The sequence below is a fragment of the Aptenodytes forsteri genome, unplaced genomic scaffold (genome assembly GCF_000699145.1).
Source record: "Aptenodytes forsteri isolate BGI_AS27 unplaced genomic scaffold, ASM69914v1 Scaffold15, whole genome shotgun sequence".
Taxonomy (NCBI): domain Eukaryota; kingdom Metazoa; phylum Chordata; class Aves; order Sphenisciformes; family Spheniscidae; genus Aptenodytes; species Aptenodytes forsteri.
The window spans coordinates 15324213-15337492 of NW_008795129.1; positions in this window are offsets into that span (position 1 = coordinate 15324213).

Genomic DNA, 13280 nt, shown 5'->3' on the forward strand with positions numbered 1-13280 from the left:
CTGCATCCCTGTAGCCCTGGGCTGTCTTCTTTCCACAAATTCCTTTGCAACTTAGCGTGGAAGATTAATATTTTAAGAGCAGCTAATGCTGCTAATTGAACAGGGAAACAGATATGTCAACCCTTGTTTTCCACAGGACTCACTTCAGAAGCATGAATGATAAATGCACCCCAAGAGACATTATCATAATCATCACTCCAAAAAAATTTTTCAGACAATGGAGTTCATGGCCATTAACTTTCAGTGAGATGCAGAAAACACACTCAGTGCTAAGCTACTTCCTAAACATATGAATATGTATTTTGTCCTGTTGTAATTAACTGATACTGTTCAGATGAAAAGGACCATGACCAGGTAAAGGCAACAAGGAGGAAGCTCAAAGCAAGGAGATATACTCAATTAGCAATCACATTTAGCCTGTGTACTTACTGTGGAACTCCACATTTAATGTCTCGATAAGACCACACAGCCAATGGCTCCTGCAGCAGCTTTTGGCAGTGAAACAGGAGAGTGGCCCTGCTATCAAAGAATGGCAGATATTTGTTGGTGTGGGATGGAGAGTTTTAATTACCAGCATAAAATGATCCACTGGAGCTGAGAAGAGCTGCAAAAAAATAGCTGGCTTTGTTGTGCCATTAGGCACCAATGATATAAGGTGACTTCTTTTCAAATATATTCCTCCTCAGCTCTATAATTAATTTAGTATTTTGGGAGGTATTTCTCTGGGTTGTTTTACCAGAGCGAAGTGGTATTCTGAGCCAAATGTCACATCCCCACCATATGAGGATCTCTGACGTGGGGCTGGCAGGTTGCTAACTGTGCAGCAGAGATCCAAAACCTGTCCTGAATCCTCAGAAATCCCAGGCTGTCTGGGATTTCACTGTGGAGTTGGATCCCCTCTTCTTTGGTGCAAGAGATCCTTGCCCCAACCTTTGAAAATGAATTGTTTTGGAAAAGATGCTTCTCACTCCTCTGTCCCTAATGGTTTTGTCAATAAATAAATAAATTAAATTTTTTTAAAAGTATTCTTCTTGAGTGGAAGAAAAACAGAAAACAAATTTTTTTTCCTGAGTTTTAAATGAAGGACATATTCTTCAGAAATGACTTGTTGGCAACTTTTGTATCAATCTTACTCAAAGGCTCTCTGCATTGAGAGGCACATAGCTGCTTTCCCAATTACACTACATTTCTTTGTAGTGAATTCAGCTGAAGGAAAACACGGTAAATAAATGATTTGTTTCCAATTACTCACTCAGCTCTAAAAACAAATATGCACACATGTCTTTACATAGAGACATAACAAGCAGACCAAAATATTTGCTATTTTAAGACCTTATTGGGAAATAACACAGATAAATGTCTCTTCTGATCATGAGCAGGTACGTCATCACTCCTTGTGCATAACATAGAGGGCAGAGGGTTGTTCCTGTACCACAGGCAAGTGAAATAAGATAAAACTGCAAGCCTATAAATATTACTCCATAAATGTTTTATTTATTTTAAAGATAAAAATGAAGGCATACACCTGTTATACTATATCTTTGCCTTCAGAACTGTAATCTATCACAGTGAAAAGATACTGATGGTGGCTTCCAACAGCTGTGTGATCCTCCTTTCTGATGAGATCTAGTATCACCATCTAAGTAGTAGAGATGAGACTATGAAAGAAATGAGCATACAAGAGAACAGTAGTTAATCCTGGAAGATTGCACAAACATATTTGTTGTTTCATGATGTTTTGAAGCTGTTTCACTGTGTTTTGGAAAACAAGTTCTGCGGTCTCTTTTTCTTAACTTAAAACCCCTTCTTTTTCATACTTTTTTTTTTTTAATGATAGTTGCAAAGCAACATTGTCAGAGAGCTAGATGCTAGTGTTAAGGAGTCAGCTGAACCTGTAGACATTCCCTATGTGCTGTCCTTAGTGGTCCTTTCCTGCTTTATCATTAATCCAGTGAATGCCTCATTGGCTGCATCTGCTGGCCTGAAAACAAGCTAGCATGGTTAACAGCCCCCTCCTGGGACTGGTCAATCCAGGCAAAGCCATGGTGGTTCCCTAGGAACTACAGTAGCAGGTAGAGCATTTCACCTATAAAGTGTCCTGGACAATGATGCCCTGTCCACTCGCTCATAGTCAGAAGAGGATATCCCTTCCAGGAAAAGGGGAAAAAGACTGGGCTTCTTGCACTGGATACAACCTTATGCTAACAGAGGCACCTAATTTCCAGCCCTGCTGCTCTGTATCTGCTCATAACTGCAGACCTCAGACCATCCCTGTCTGTTTTTCCTGTTTGTTGAGGAAAGGGATAGAAGAGGCTTACAGAGGTCTTGCATTTGCATTAGGTGAAATAATAATGCAGTAAGGCAGGGACTTCAGACATCTCTGAACTATTCATATTTCCTCAATCTTCAAAATTGCTCTGGAAATTGAAAGCCATCAAGCCTGTCATTAGCTCTATGACGTCCTCAGAAGACTTTTTGCAAACCCTGACTGTGGGTTTCTCTCTTTTTGTTCACATACTTCGCTTCAAAAGGCAAAATTTTACTTTGGAAAATCGATGTTGAGCCTCTGAAGTGTGAAAAATATAAACCAAAAGGTCCTGAAATTTCTTGCTCTTTTTCATTTCAAGAAATAGTCTGACTGATACAAGCTAGGCTAAGCAACAAAGGAAATTTAATAATATTGTCTACTTGGCATCTTCACAGTCGTATTTATTCCAGAGAGAGAGAGAGCTTGTGAAATCCTAGAGTTTATGTTATTTAACAAGTCCCTTAAGCTTATCATGCCTAAACTCATGCTTAAGCATTTTTGTTACGTGTTAATGAGTGCAGATTCAGCAATTTATCTAAGTATTCTCTTAACACTGTTTTTAGCTTTGCAGATTTCCCAGCAGGCTGCCAGCCTTCTCCAACTAATTGACCTGGCTTCTGCTTCATAAAAACAGAAAAGCAATAAACAGGGAAGCATTCATTTCCTACAGCAGAAAAGGCCACCATCATCTGAGCAGTCCTTACTGACTTGACTGAGTGAGAACTGCTAACTGCCCTGGCAAGAAAGTCTTTACCATGACAGGGCTCAACCCTGTCTCTACTAAATCCTCTCAGCCTCCCATGCACACACATGTCTGCGTGCTTTTTCTTGGCCTTTCAGCCCAAAGAGAAGGGATGAGAGCCCTGAGCAGCACTTTTTATGCAAGTGATTTCTGACACTGCAGGACATGGAAGTTTATTTCGCCAGTTGGGATCAAATCCTAACACCTTCCCACAGGGTGTCCTGTCATAACTCCGGTCAACTCAGAAATGGTGTACAATTATTTCATAATAAAAACTAGTATGAGCATTGTCAGAGGGCCGGCAAAAAAGTCCTTACAACACTTTAAATTGATTCCCACTTGGACCAAGCTTGGAGAAGCTCAAAAGAAGACCACCCACATCTTACAGTCCTGCTTGAAAAAGTACAGCTGCTCTGAGTCCAAGGAGTTTTTTACCTGAGGCTTCCCCATCCTCTTGCTTGTTAGTGAAAGAAGCTGTCTCACTTTACTCCCCTGGTTCCTGAAGGGACATGGCAAATGCAGCAAAGGTGACAGGAGAGCCTCAACGGGCTTTTACCATATCCAGTAATGGTCATTTATGAAGAAGGTGAAGTGGACAACTACAGAATAACTTCTCTAACAGGTATCTTCTGACCCACTGTTGACATTTCACTACAAGCACAACATCTAGGCTTAAGGCAGGGGTAAGTACTTCTCTACTGAGAAGTACAAGTACTTTTGCACGGGGAAGATGAGTAGAGCAACAATAGCTTGGAGACCTGTAGCAAGACAGACTCGAGTTTACAAGCCCTGGTGGCAATGGCTGTGCAACACTCAGGCCAGGGCTTCCCTCCCTGCAGGGCTGCAGGCAGGTCCAGCAGATGAAGCCTCACCAATTTTTAAGGACCCAACACTGCTGCTTTTCTACTACTTATAATGGAGAGACGAACCCTGCAGAGTTGGGGGATTTCTTTCCTTTTCCTGTATGAGAAATTCAGGGAGGATGATGCAAAAAATCCTAGGCTGAGATTCCTCTTCCCATCCAAGCCACCTCCTCCCTATACAAGGGAAGCCCTTGAGTGTAAATCTTTCCCTTTATGGAGTGACAACAAGGAGAAATTTGCCCTGAGCTGTCTAAATATACAAGCAAAGTTTCTTACCTCTGGGGACAAGCCAGACCATAGACAGGCCAGGAGAGATGATCTTGTGGTTAAAATTCCAGCCTGAGACTCTGGATATCTTGGTGTACTCCTTGCTCATTATTCATTTTCTGCATGATATTGGAAAGGCCACTTAAACTTGCTATAAGTAAATTCACCATCTGTAAAAGTTGCATAACCATATTTCCTTTTCTCTGTTTTGCTTATTAGAATGTAAATTGTTTCGGTCATCTCCCAGCACTAAGGGGTATTTAGTCATAACAGCAATAAAATAACACTCTGAAAGACAAAAAAAAAAAAAAACTGCTAGAAATGCATAATGTCTGTCATTCCCAGCCATCACTGTGGCTCTAAGTCCACCAAGAATGAACTGTCCGGCAACTCCTGGCCATTCTGGCAGCTCTGAGGGCTGCCCTGACCTGAGGAGTTCAAGTGAGGCACCCACGATGAGAGGACAACACTGCTGTTTATCAGGCTCCATGCAATGCTCTCACAGGTTGCAAGGCAGGTCTGGTGAACTGTCTGTACAGGAGGAGATAAATGGAGTATTCACCAAGTCTATAAAAAATGTAATTTTTAAAAGGACATGCTTTAAACTAAAGGGGGGGTAGATTTAGACTAGATATAAGGAAGAATTTTTTTACGCTGAGGGTGGTGAAACACTGGCACAGGTTGCCCAGAGAGGTGGTGGATGCCCCATCCCTGGAAACATTCCAGGTCAGGTTGGACGGGGCTCTGAGCAACCTGATCTAGTTGAAGATGTCCCTGCTCATTGCAGGGGGGTTGCACTAGATGACCTTTAGAGGTCATCTATGATTCTATAAAACCATGTATCAATCAAGTATCAGTGCCAAATATCCGAGGGACTGGCACTTCCATCTTAACCTGGCATTTTTCCAGTCAGTCTGCAACACTATGTATGTGGAAAATTTGTGTGACTGTGTATGCATATACACACTATATATGTGTGTGTGCATACGCACTAAAATTTCCCCTTCTGCAAAGAAACCATATCTAAAAGAAGGTCTTGGAAACAATGAATGAACTCTTAAAATCAAAGAACCACATGAATTCCTTGAAGTCAATTGAGTTGGACACAAGGTTAGGAAGAGATCCAAAACCTCTGTGAATTCGGCAGGACTGTACCGGCAATGTCTTCATTCATTTACTGCAGAACTCTCCTAGAATGACCTTGCACAAGAAGACATGAGGCATTTCAGTACATCTGATACGTAAGGAAGAAGAATAATCAAAATGAAGTTAGGGAAATGAGAAATAATTCTTAAGTATTAGACTTTGAGAAGAGTACTGAGACCTGGTAGCATTTAGGAGAACAAAATTAATTGGATCAAAGGCAAGATTTTACTCTATAAATGATCAAGAATTTCTCTGGATGGGGAGTTCATGAAACCAAGGATGAAATGTTTGACAGCTGGGGGCAAAACCTTATCTGCTAATAAGATATGGCTTGAAAAGCATCTTCCAGGGAAGGTTAACTTAAACAACAGTACTACCACCTTTAGGAAATATTGCCAGGCTACAGTTTGAGCTCTGTAATACAGTAACAGTACAGTAATAGCACAGGTTTGGCAAAAATATGAGCAATTCCATGAAAATCTCTGGCTTTTTCACTGCTGTTTTGAAAATTCATCCTATAGAAATATGTTGTTATGTAAATACATGTTAGCCTGGTCCCATATGTATGCTTAGGGCTGGGGACACACAGCCTCCATCTCCCAGCTGATCCGTGGTAAATTGCTGAAGAGCAATAAATTAATCATACACATGAACCCTCTTTGACAAATGACCTCTCATAATTATTCCTTTTCCTAAGGACACTTCAAGACTAGAAATTTAATCATAAGCAAAGAAAATCCAGAGAACAATTCCTTCTAGACCCAGATGTAAAATTTTGGATCTGTGGTTATATTGTATGTAGAAAATGCCATATTACATTAATTAGCAGAAGCTTTTGTGGTTGATTCACTCCCTTGGCAAGCCACACGTATGGTGCCATAGGTGTAAGACACACAAGATGCTGTAGTAATCCATCCTCTGTGAATAACTACTGCTGTTGTTCAGCAGTGCCTTTTACCTAAGTGATAGAAATGTGACCAGATCCGAGCCCCTGCCAGTGGAGGTCGGCCCTTTCAAAGGAAACCTCGGCCAACGAGGCACTCGCTCCTTCCCACAGATGTAAGGAGCTCGCTGACTTTTAAAGCCGAGCTGGAACAATTTTCCTCTACCACCAGCGGAGCAATCATTTCAGCAGGAGCAGTGTACAGCTTGACCCCGTTTAGTGTCTGCAGACCCAGACCCTTGTGCTCATGCCCCCACCGACACCGGGTCAAGTGGCAGCCAAGAGCATTTCTTGCTGTAGCCAGTCTCATCCCCCCAGCGCCGGGGGGCTGCCCCTATGCCAGCAGGGAGCTGCCAGCTGCCAGCCAAGCATCCTTGAGCAGGGAGAGCTGAGAGGGAGAGATAAAATAGTTCTCCAGCCAAAGCTGAGAGCAAGAGGAAGCTTTTTCTCACCCAAGGCGTGAGAAAGCTGTAAAACAGCACGGTATGTGTGGGAAGGAAATGGAGCCTGACGGGTTCGTATCATGAAAGCACCAAGCGTAACCCATTAAAAGATTTTCCTATTACTTAGCACAGTTGTAGCATGAAGATACTGCAGGGTGGGAATCCTAGGTCCGACCATGCCGCCGTAGCGCAGGAGAGAGAGCCAGACCTGATCCTCTCTGTGCGTGTGTGTCTGTGTGTGATATATGTCAGGGCTCTTTCAGAATACATGCACTGTTTGTTCAGCGTTCCTCTCCTCCCCTACTCTCAGAAAGGGGAAAAAAAAGAGAAAGGGAAATTTATTTGTCCATGAGGCCTTTTTAAACAGACAAGGTAATTACCTGAGTACATCTATTATATGCAGAGCTGCTCCAATCATCACAAAGCACGATTGCCAAACTATAATTAACTGCCAAAAAAACCCCCAAACACCCAACCCTGTTTAACTAACTTTAATGCAGGGACACGGACCAAAAATTTCTATTGTCAATCCCACCATGCAATGTCAGTGAGAGGGCTGGGGGCCAAGAGCAGGGCTTTGCCCTGAAATACATATTTTTGGCTTTTCAGCTCCCTGTGTCAAAAATTCTCAACACTGTATTTTTTTAGAACTAGTCTACTATGGAGAGTTACTAAACATACATCAGCAGCCCAACAGAGCACTAACAGAAGTATGCGGCAATCAACTAAATGGACCGAGCGAGAGCTGGGAGGAAGATAGTGTGGGAGAACTTTAAGTGATTGGTGTGTTCATAAAAAATGACAAATGGCCCAAAAGGCTCAAGGTCCCTGTTCATTCAGGAAAGACAGAGAAGCAGTGCAAGCTTGGGGCAGGGTTAAAGCATGCTGGGGCTGCAGAACCTGTGGCGTTCCCAGGGCACAAACCCCACTTTTCCTCTCCATTTCTGTGCAGGCGTTGAGCTAAGCACAGGCATTTCTCAAGACTAAGCGCTGTGGCCTGTTTCTCTCCCTTCACAACTGTCTCCAGGGGAAGAAGATGCATCAGTAGGAGCTAGACATTTCCCCCAGGTCAGCGGTACCAACACCACAGCAGTGGTGCTGCCGTGGGAGCCCCAGCCCTTTTCCTTCCCATGGCTGTTTGCGGCCCCTCCTGGAGATGGAAGGGGTAGTTGGGCTGTGGTCCTCTACCCTCATTTCTTCCTCAGGCCCCAAATGTTGCCAAGGCGAGCCCTGGAAATACAGGATTCAACACCTGCTGAGAGGGCAGCTCATTCCCAGTAGCTCCTCCGTAGCCCACCACAGCCTCCAGCATCATGTAGTGCAGGAATAATGGAGCAGGCTTTTGTCCTTTTTCCCCCCCTTTCAGGTCTGCCCAGTTCAGTTTTTACAGCTTCAGATGGGCTTTAGTTTTGTTTCTTGTGCCTCCACCATCTGTGCCCAGGGAAAGCAGGATTTCAGCAGGCTGTGTCCCCACTGCCCATAGAGAGAGGGTTCAGCTGGAGCTCAATCTGACCCAGTCCCTCCCCATTTCTCCTCCTCCTTTGAGGAACTGATGCAAAGCCAAAGCCAGCACATAAGTGGGGTGGATAACAGGGGAGTCTGAGGCTCGGTGTGCTCAAATCCCAACGTGATGTGGCAGCGCAAACACAGTGTCATTCACAAACCTAGGGCTGAGGACTTCCAAGACTGCAGAGAGTGTCTCCAGGGAGAGAGACATTGCCTGGAAAAACATTTTCTTCCTGCTCAGCCCTGCTCTGCCCTTCTCGTATGGCATCACATCCCCCCCGAACAGCAGAGGCTGCTCCAGGGCAGAGCCACACCAGAGCAGTGTGCACCATATAGACTCTACTGGAGACTGGCAACATGGGCAGATGTCCACAACCATGGTCCCCACCACTCCTCACACAGCACCAGGAACTGCTCCACTGCCTGCCACCAAGAAACCTCTGGGTTTTGTGGAAATGTAGCTGCCTAGAGAGGAAAGATGCCCATGAAGCATTGGGTGGGGGTAGCTATTTAATGAAGCACTGTGAGAGAAGTGCTCATACATCCATAGGCTCAGTACTGTCACCATTCAGAGGCATTGGACCGGACAGGTTCTTACTGTTGTCATTATTCTAATAGCACTGTGCTAGGCACTTTTCAGACCCACTGGGATAAATGATCATGGCCAACATTTAGTTCTGTTTAGAAATACACGTGCCTACAATAGGATAAGTCAGTTGCTGTAAGAAGCTCATACTGTTGGATAGCAGTCAACATACTGTACTCACAGAACAGCCATGCCAGCTCTTTTTGCAGAAAAAGACAGCAGTAGCAGCAAAGCCAGGTCACTACAGCTTGTTCCCTAACCCACATCTAAGAATCCAGCGACTGGAGAGACTTGCAGAAGACCAAAGCAGGCAGCAAGAGAAACATCTCTTTTCCCCCACCCCCATGCAATTCCACGGAGCTCAAAATCAGTTTTCCCTGACTTCCACAAGCATGGAAGGAGAATCAGGAGTCACATATCTATTTATTATAGCACTAAAAGGGAAGAAATCAAGCAGATGGTAAAGCAATGGCTTTTTTTTTTTCTTTCTCCAGCCCTAGACTTATTGGGACATGCATTCAAGGAAGCCTCCAGAGACACCCCAGTCCTGCAGTTGAATTCCCTCATTGAGCAGATTGCTTAGTTGCATTTACACTACCTGGCCCAGTTTTCATCTCCCTGTCTGAAGAGAAAACAAAATCATACGGAAAAACCAAGAACAGCCCAGATGCACTTAGAGAGGCTTTGAAGGACTGTGAATCATGCTGAAAGGAAACTTGAGGAAAAGAGACCTCATTTTACCCAGTGTACAAAAGGGACTGGTATCATATTTACTTTCACAGTGATTTAACCTTCCCCCTGCCTTCCTCCTTGCACCAGATTTCATCCTCACTAACTAGGTTAAAACCACACGCACCTGTTCTAAAGCTGCTGTTAACTTCATGCTTGTTGTAGGTCAAGGCAAGCTGTGTGTGAGCAAATTATCGTATACACTTACTTCTAGCAGGGAAGGATACTTAACCTCGAGAGGTTTGTCTGCAAGAACCCCAAAGCCGTCTGCCAAAATGAGGAGCCTCTCAAAAGTTAAGGTCACTGACTTCAGTATTAGAAACCTGGATATCCCACCGCTTCACACATCTCACAACATTTTCTGTGGCCGAAGATCCAGTCGCCAGGCCTTCAGCTCACAGCTAAGTACACATGCATTAATTTTGAGGGGATCACTGGCAGAGAGACCAGTTTTTCCATCAATTCGTGCAAGCCCTACCAACCTACACAAACCTAAACTAAATTAATTCCCGAGTCCTTCCCCACATCATGCTTTGTGACTGGTCTGACCACAGCCGGAGGGACTGTTCCCAAAGTTCTGCCTAATGAATGTCATAATATGGCCTCACAATTAATTTTTCATCCAAATGAGAATGAATGGACTTGAGCTTCAAATGAGAAATAACTCCCAGTTGTCTCAGGAGGAAGAGCTCCACTTCACATATGTGTGTGTGGACATATGTGCTCACCCATGCATGTGACAGACCAAATTTTGCCTGTTTGCAACCAAAACAGACAAATTTCAGGCAGCAAGTTTCTCCCTCTACCTTGTGTGATGTGTACAAAACACATTAGAGAGTCCTATTTTCCCTTGCATTTTTAAAAGTGAGAGCTCTAGAGTAATTTAACATCTGCATTTACCACACTTTTTATTGAATACAGAAATCAATAACAAACTGCTGATCAATAAAGAGCTGCTTATCGAAGGCAAAAGCTTCTTGCAGGTGCTAAAAAGGAAAAAATAGAGGAATAATTAATATGTGTTTGACAGTGGCCACTGGGCTGTAACTAATAAGGGGAATGTATCATCTGTTAGGAGAAAGTTTTCATTTCACAGCTGCCTTGAAGACCTGGGGACATTTCTCCGGCTGCCTGCAAGAGCCAGGCATAGGTAGTTACCATCTCAGATGGATGTTTTAGCCAAGCAAGGAAAACTTTTTTGCACCTCTCTGAAAGTAGTTATTGCTTGCACAGAATTGTTTCCTCCAGTCCCCAGCAAGTCAAAAAGGGGCTTTTACATTCCTATGAAGTAGGATTGAGATCCTAATGCCCTCATCATCATGTGGCTGCGTCCGTTGTCTCATGAAGGTTTAGATCCTGCTCCCTCACTGACACAGATCTCCTAATCTTTACCACGTGACTTAAAAGCAGATGCTAACTGCAGCCATCACCCATGGTTCAGTGGTCTTGGTACCATCCAGCCGAGCAGGCTGACATAAGCCCTGCCCAATTCATTACAGAAGTGATTTCATTCTGCCCCCATTGAACAGGAGAGGACCCTGGTCACCCCCAACAGGCTGGCTTCAGCTCATGGGAATAAAGCAAAAGGGAGAGGAAGAAAAATGTTACGGTGGGTACTCTGTAAAATAAAAGTGCCCATAAAAACTGAGCCCTCAAACTGACGGAGGAATAAACGCATCAACTGACATTCACAAATTAGTTATTCCATTTTTAGGAACCTCCTCGATTCCCTCTGGTTTCCAAATCCTGCAGTGAAGCACTCCAGGTAGTCAGGGTACAGCGATCACCTCTGCTCAACCTCGCTTTAGCGACCTAGAAATCCAAATGGCACAGAATTCACACAGATGCAGGTGCCGTGCACAGTCTTTATTTAGATAGATTATAACTTGATTTCTTTTTTTCCGGATGAAGACAGAAAGATGAAAGAAGGGAATTGCACCAGGAAACAGTGAGTCTACAAGGCAGATTTCAAATCCTTTGCCTTGGCAGCCAGGGTCTATCAGTAAGGTTTTGTGGACATATTCCTGCTGTGTTATATCACTATCTAAACAATTCAAATGCATCTTCTGCCTTCTTTTGCTCCATGAGCTTTTATTTTCTCCTTCAGTGCTATCATATTTTAGTTAGAAGTGATCAGTCTACATTATCGCACTGTTCTGACCCCTCAGGTGCCTCAGCTATTAGATTATACTGCCCCATCCATGAAGACAAGGATATCATCTATACATCCATCCTGATGAACCACTAACCACTACAAGATCACCTTGAGGAAGAAGGCATTTAAAATGCCTAAGAATGAAATTTAGAGGGAAAAAAAGACAAAGCCAAAAAGAAATTAGGTGTTTGCCTGCGTGGGGTACAAGTTTGTGGAATAACAGCCTTCAGCAAAGATTACCTCCTTCCGACAAGGAGGAGTCGCTGCTGCTGTTGTTTTATAGAAGTGAGTACGAACAAAGGACTGCGCTGTTCAGGTAGAAGAAATAACTGAGCCTGTAATCAGTTATATGGCTCCAGATGGAGGCTCATTAGCTTTTCAGGCAACATACATTAAAATTCTGACAAGTTCATACTAAAGTCCAAACAACTCAAACACCTCCCCAGCACGTCTTTGGCCTATAAGGATCTCTTTTAACCCTCACCACTGTAGTGTTTTAGTTAGAGGCAATGAGGAGAATGCTCCAGCTCTGAACCCAATCCATACACAGCAGCAATGCGAAGGCGTCAGGTTGTAAACAGACTGACATTCAGTATATTTAGGGTTTAATCTATATGTAAATTTCCTGAACATACTTCAATAAAAAATAATTCACAAAAATTTACGTTTACAACTTTGGGTGTGATTCTTTATGTCTTTAACTAATGGTCTCAGATCTGTACTGTTGTATTTTATAACACAGAGCTGATGATAGACCGTTTGAACAGGAGCAAAACTGAATGTTTCCTTTTGTAAAAACAAAAGAGACCTGAGAGATTTTATTAGATGAGTAACAAGCAGTGGTAAGGAACACAAGACCTCTACTGAGTGTAAGTCTCTTGTAAGCTAGGCATCTGTGAACTGACGCAGGAAAAAAAATAATAACAGCATGGACGTCCAGCTTAGCTTTTACATCATGTGTCCTGCTGAACTCTTCCAGTTTGCCTGCTTCGTCTCCAGCTGTTTATTAATATGAGGTGGACAATCCACTGCTTCACATATGTTACATGTGAAGGGTAGGTCATTATTCCAAGTACTGGGACTGACTCAAGAAGACTCAAGAAGCTATTAATCTATAAATTCAAACCACTGGACATTTCCCACCTGCTGCTAAACATCATCTGGACTATACCTATTAGAGTTGGAATTTTAATATCACATGACATAGCTGAAATGAGTCATGACCTGCAGAAAGCTTAAATCTTTGTCCATGCAAGCAGTGGTAAAATGTGAACAGTCAAAAATAACTCCTGGTATGGATATAAGAAACACCATTGCAGTTCAGACCACAGCTTGGTCTCCCTCAGTTTCTGGTCTCTACTAGTGGCCAGCAGCAGATGCTCATGAAAAGATTAAGAATCAAAGCAAGATCAGTGATTGTTCCTGAGGCTGGCCTCTCACTCCTTGTAAGCAGTGGCTGAGTAAATCCTCTCTCAGTTGGCACAGAATTGCTTGGGTTTTGTTGGACTACTTCATCCTTTAGCCTTACTCAAAGTGTGCGTGCTTCGTTTAAAAAAGTTTGAAGTGGGTGTCCATCTGAGGCCATCCCAGTC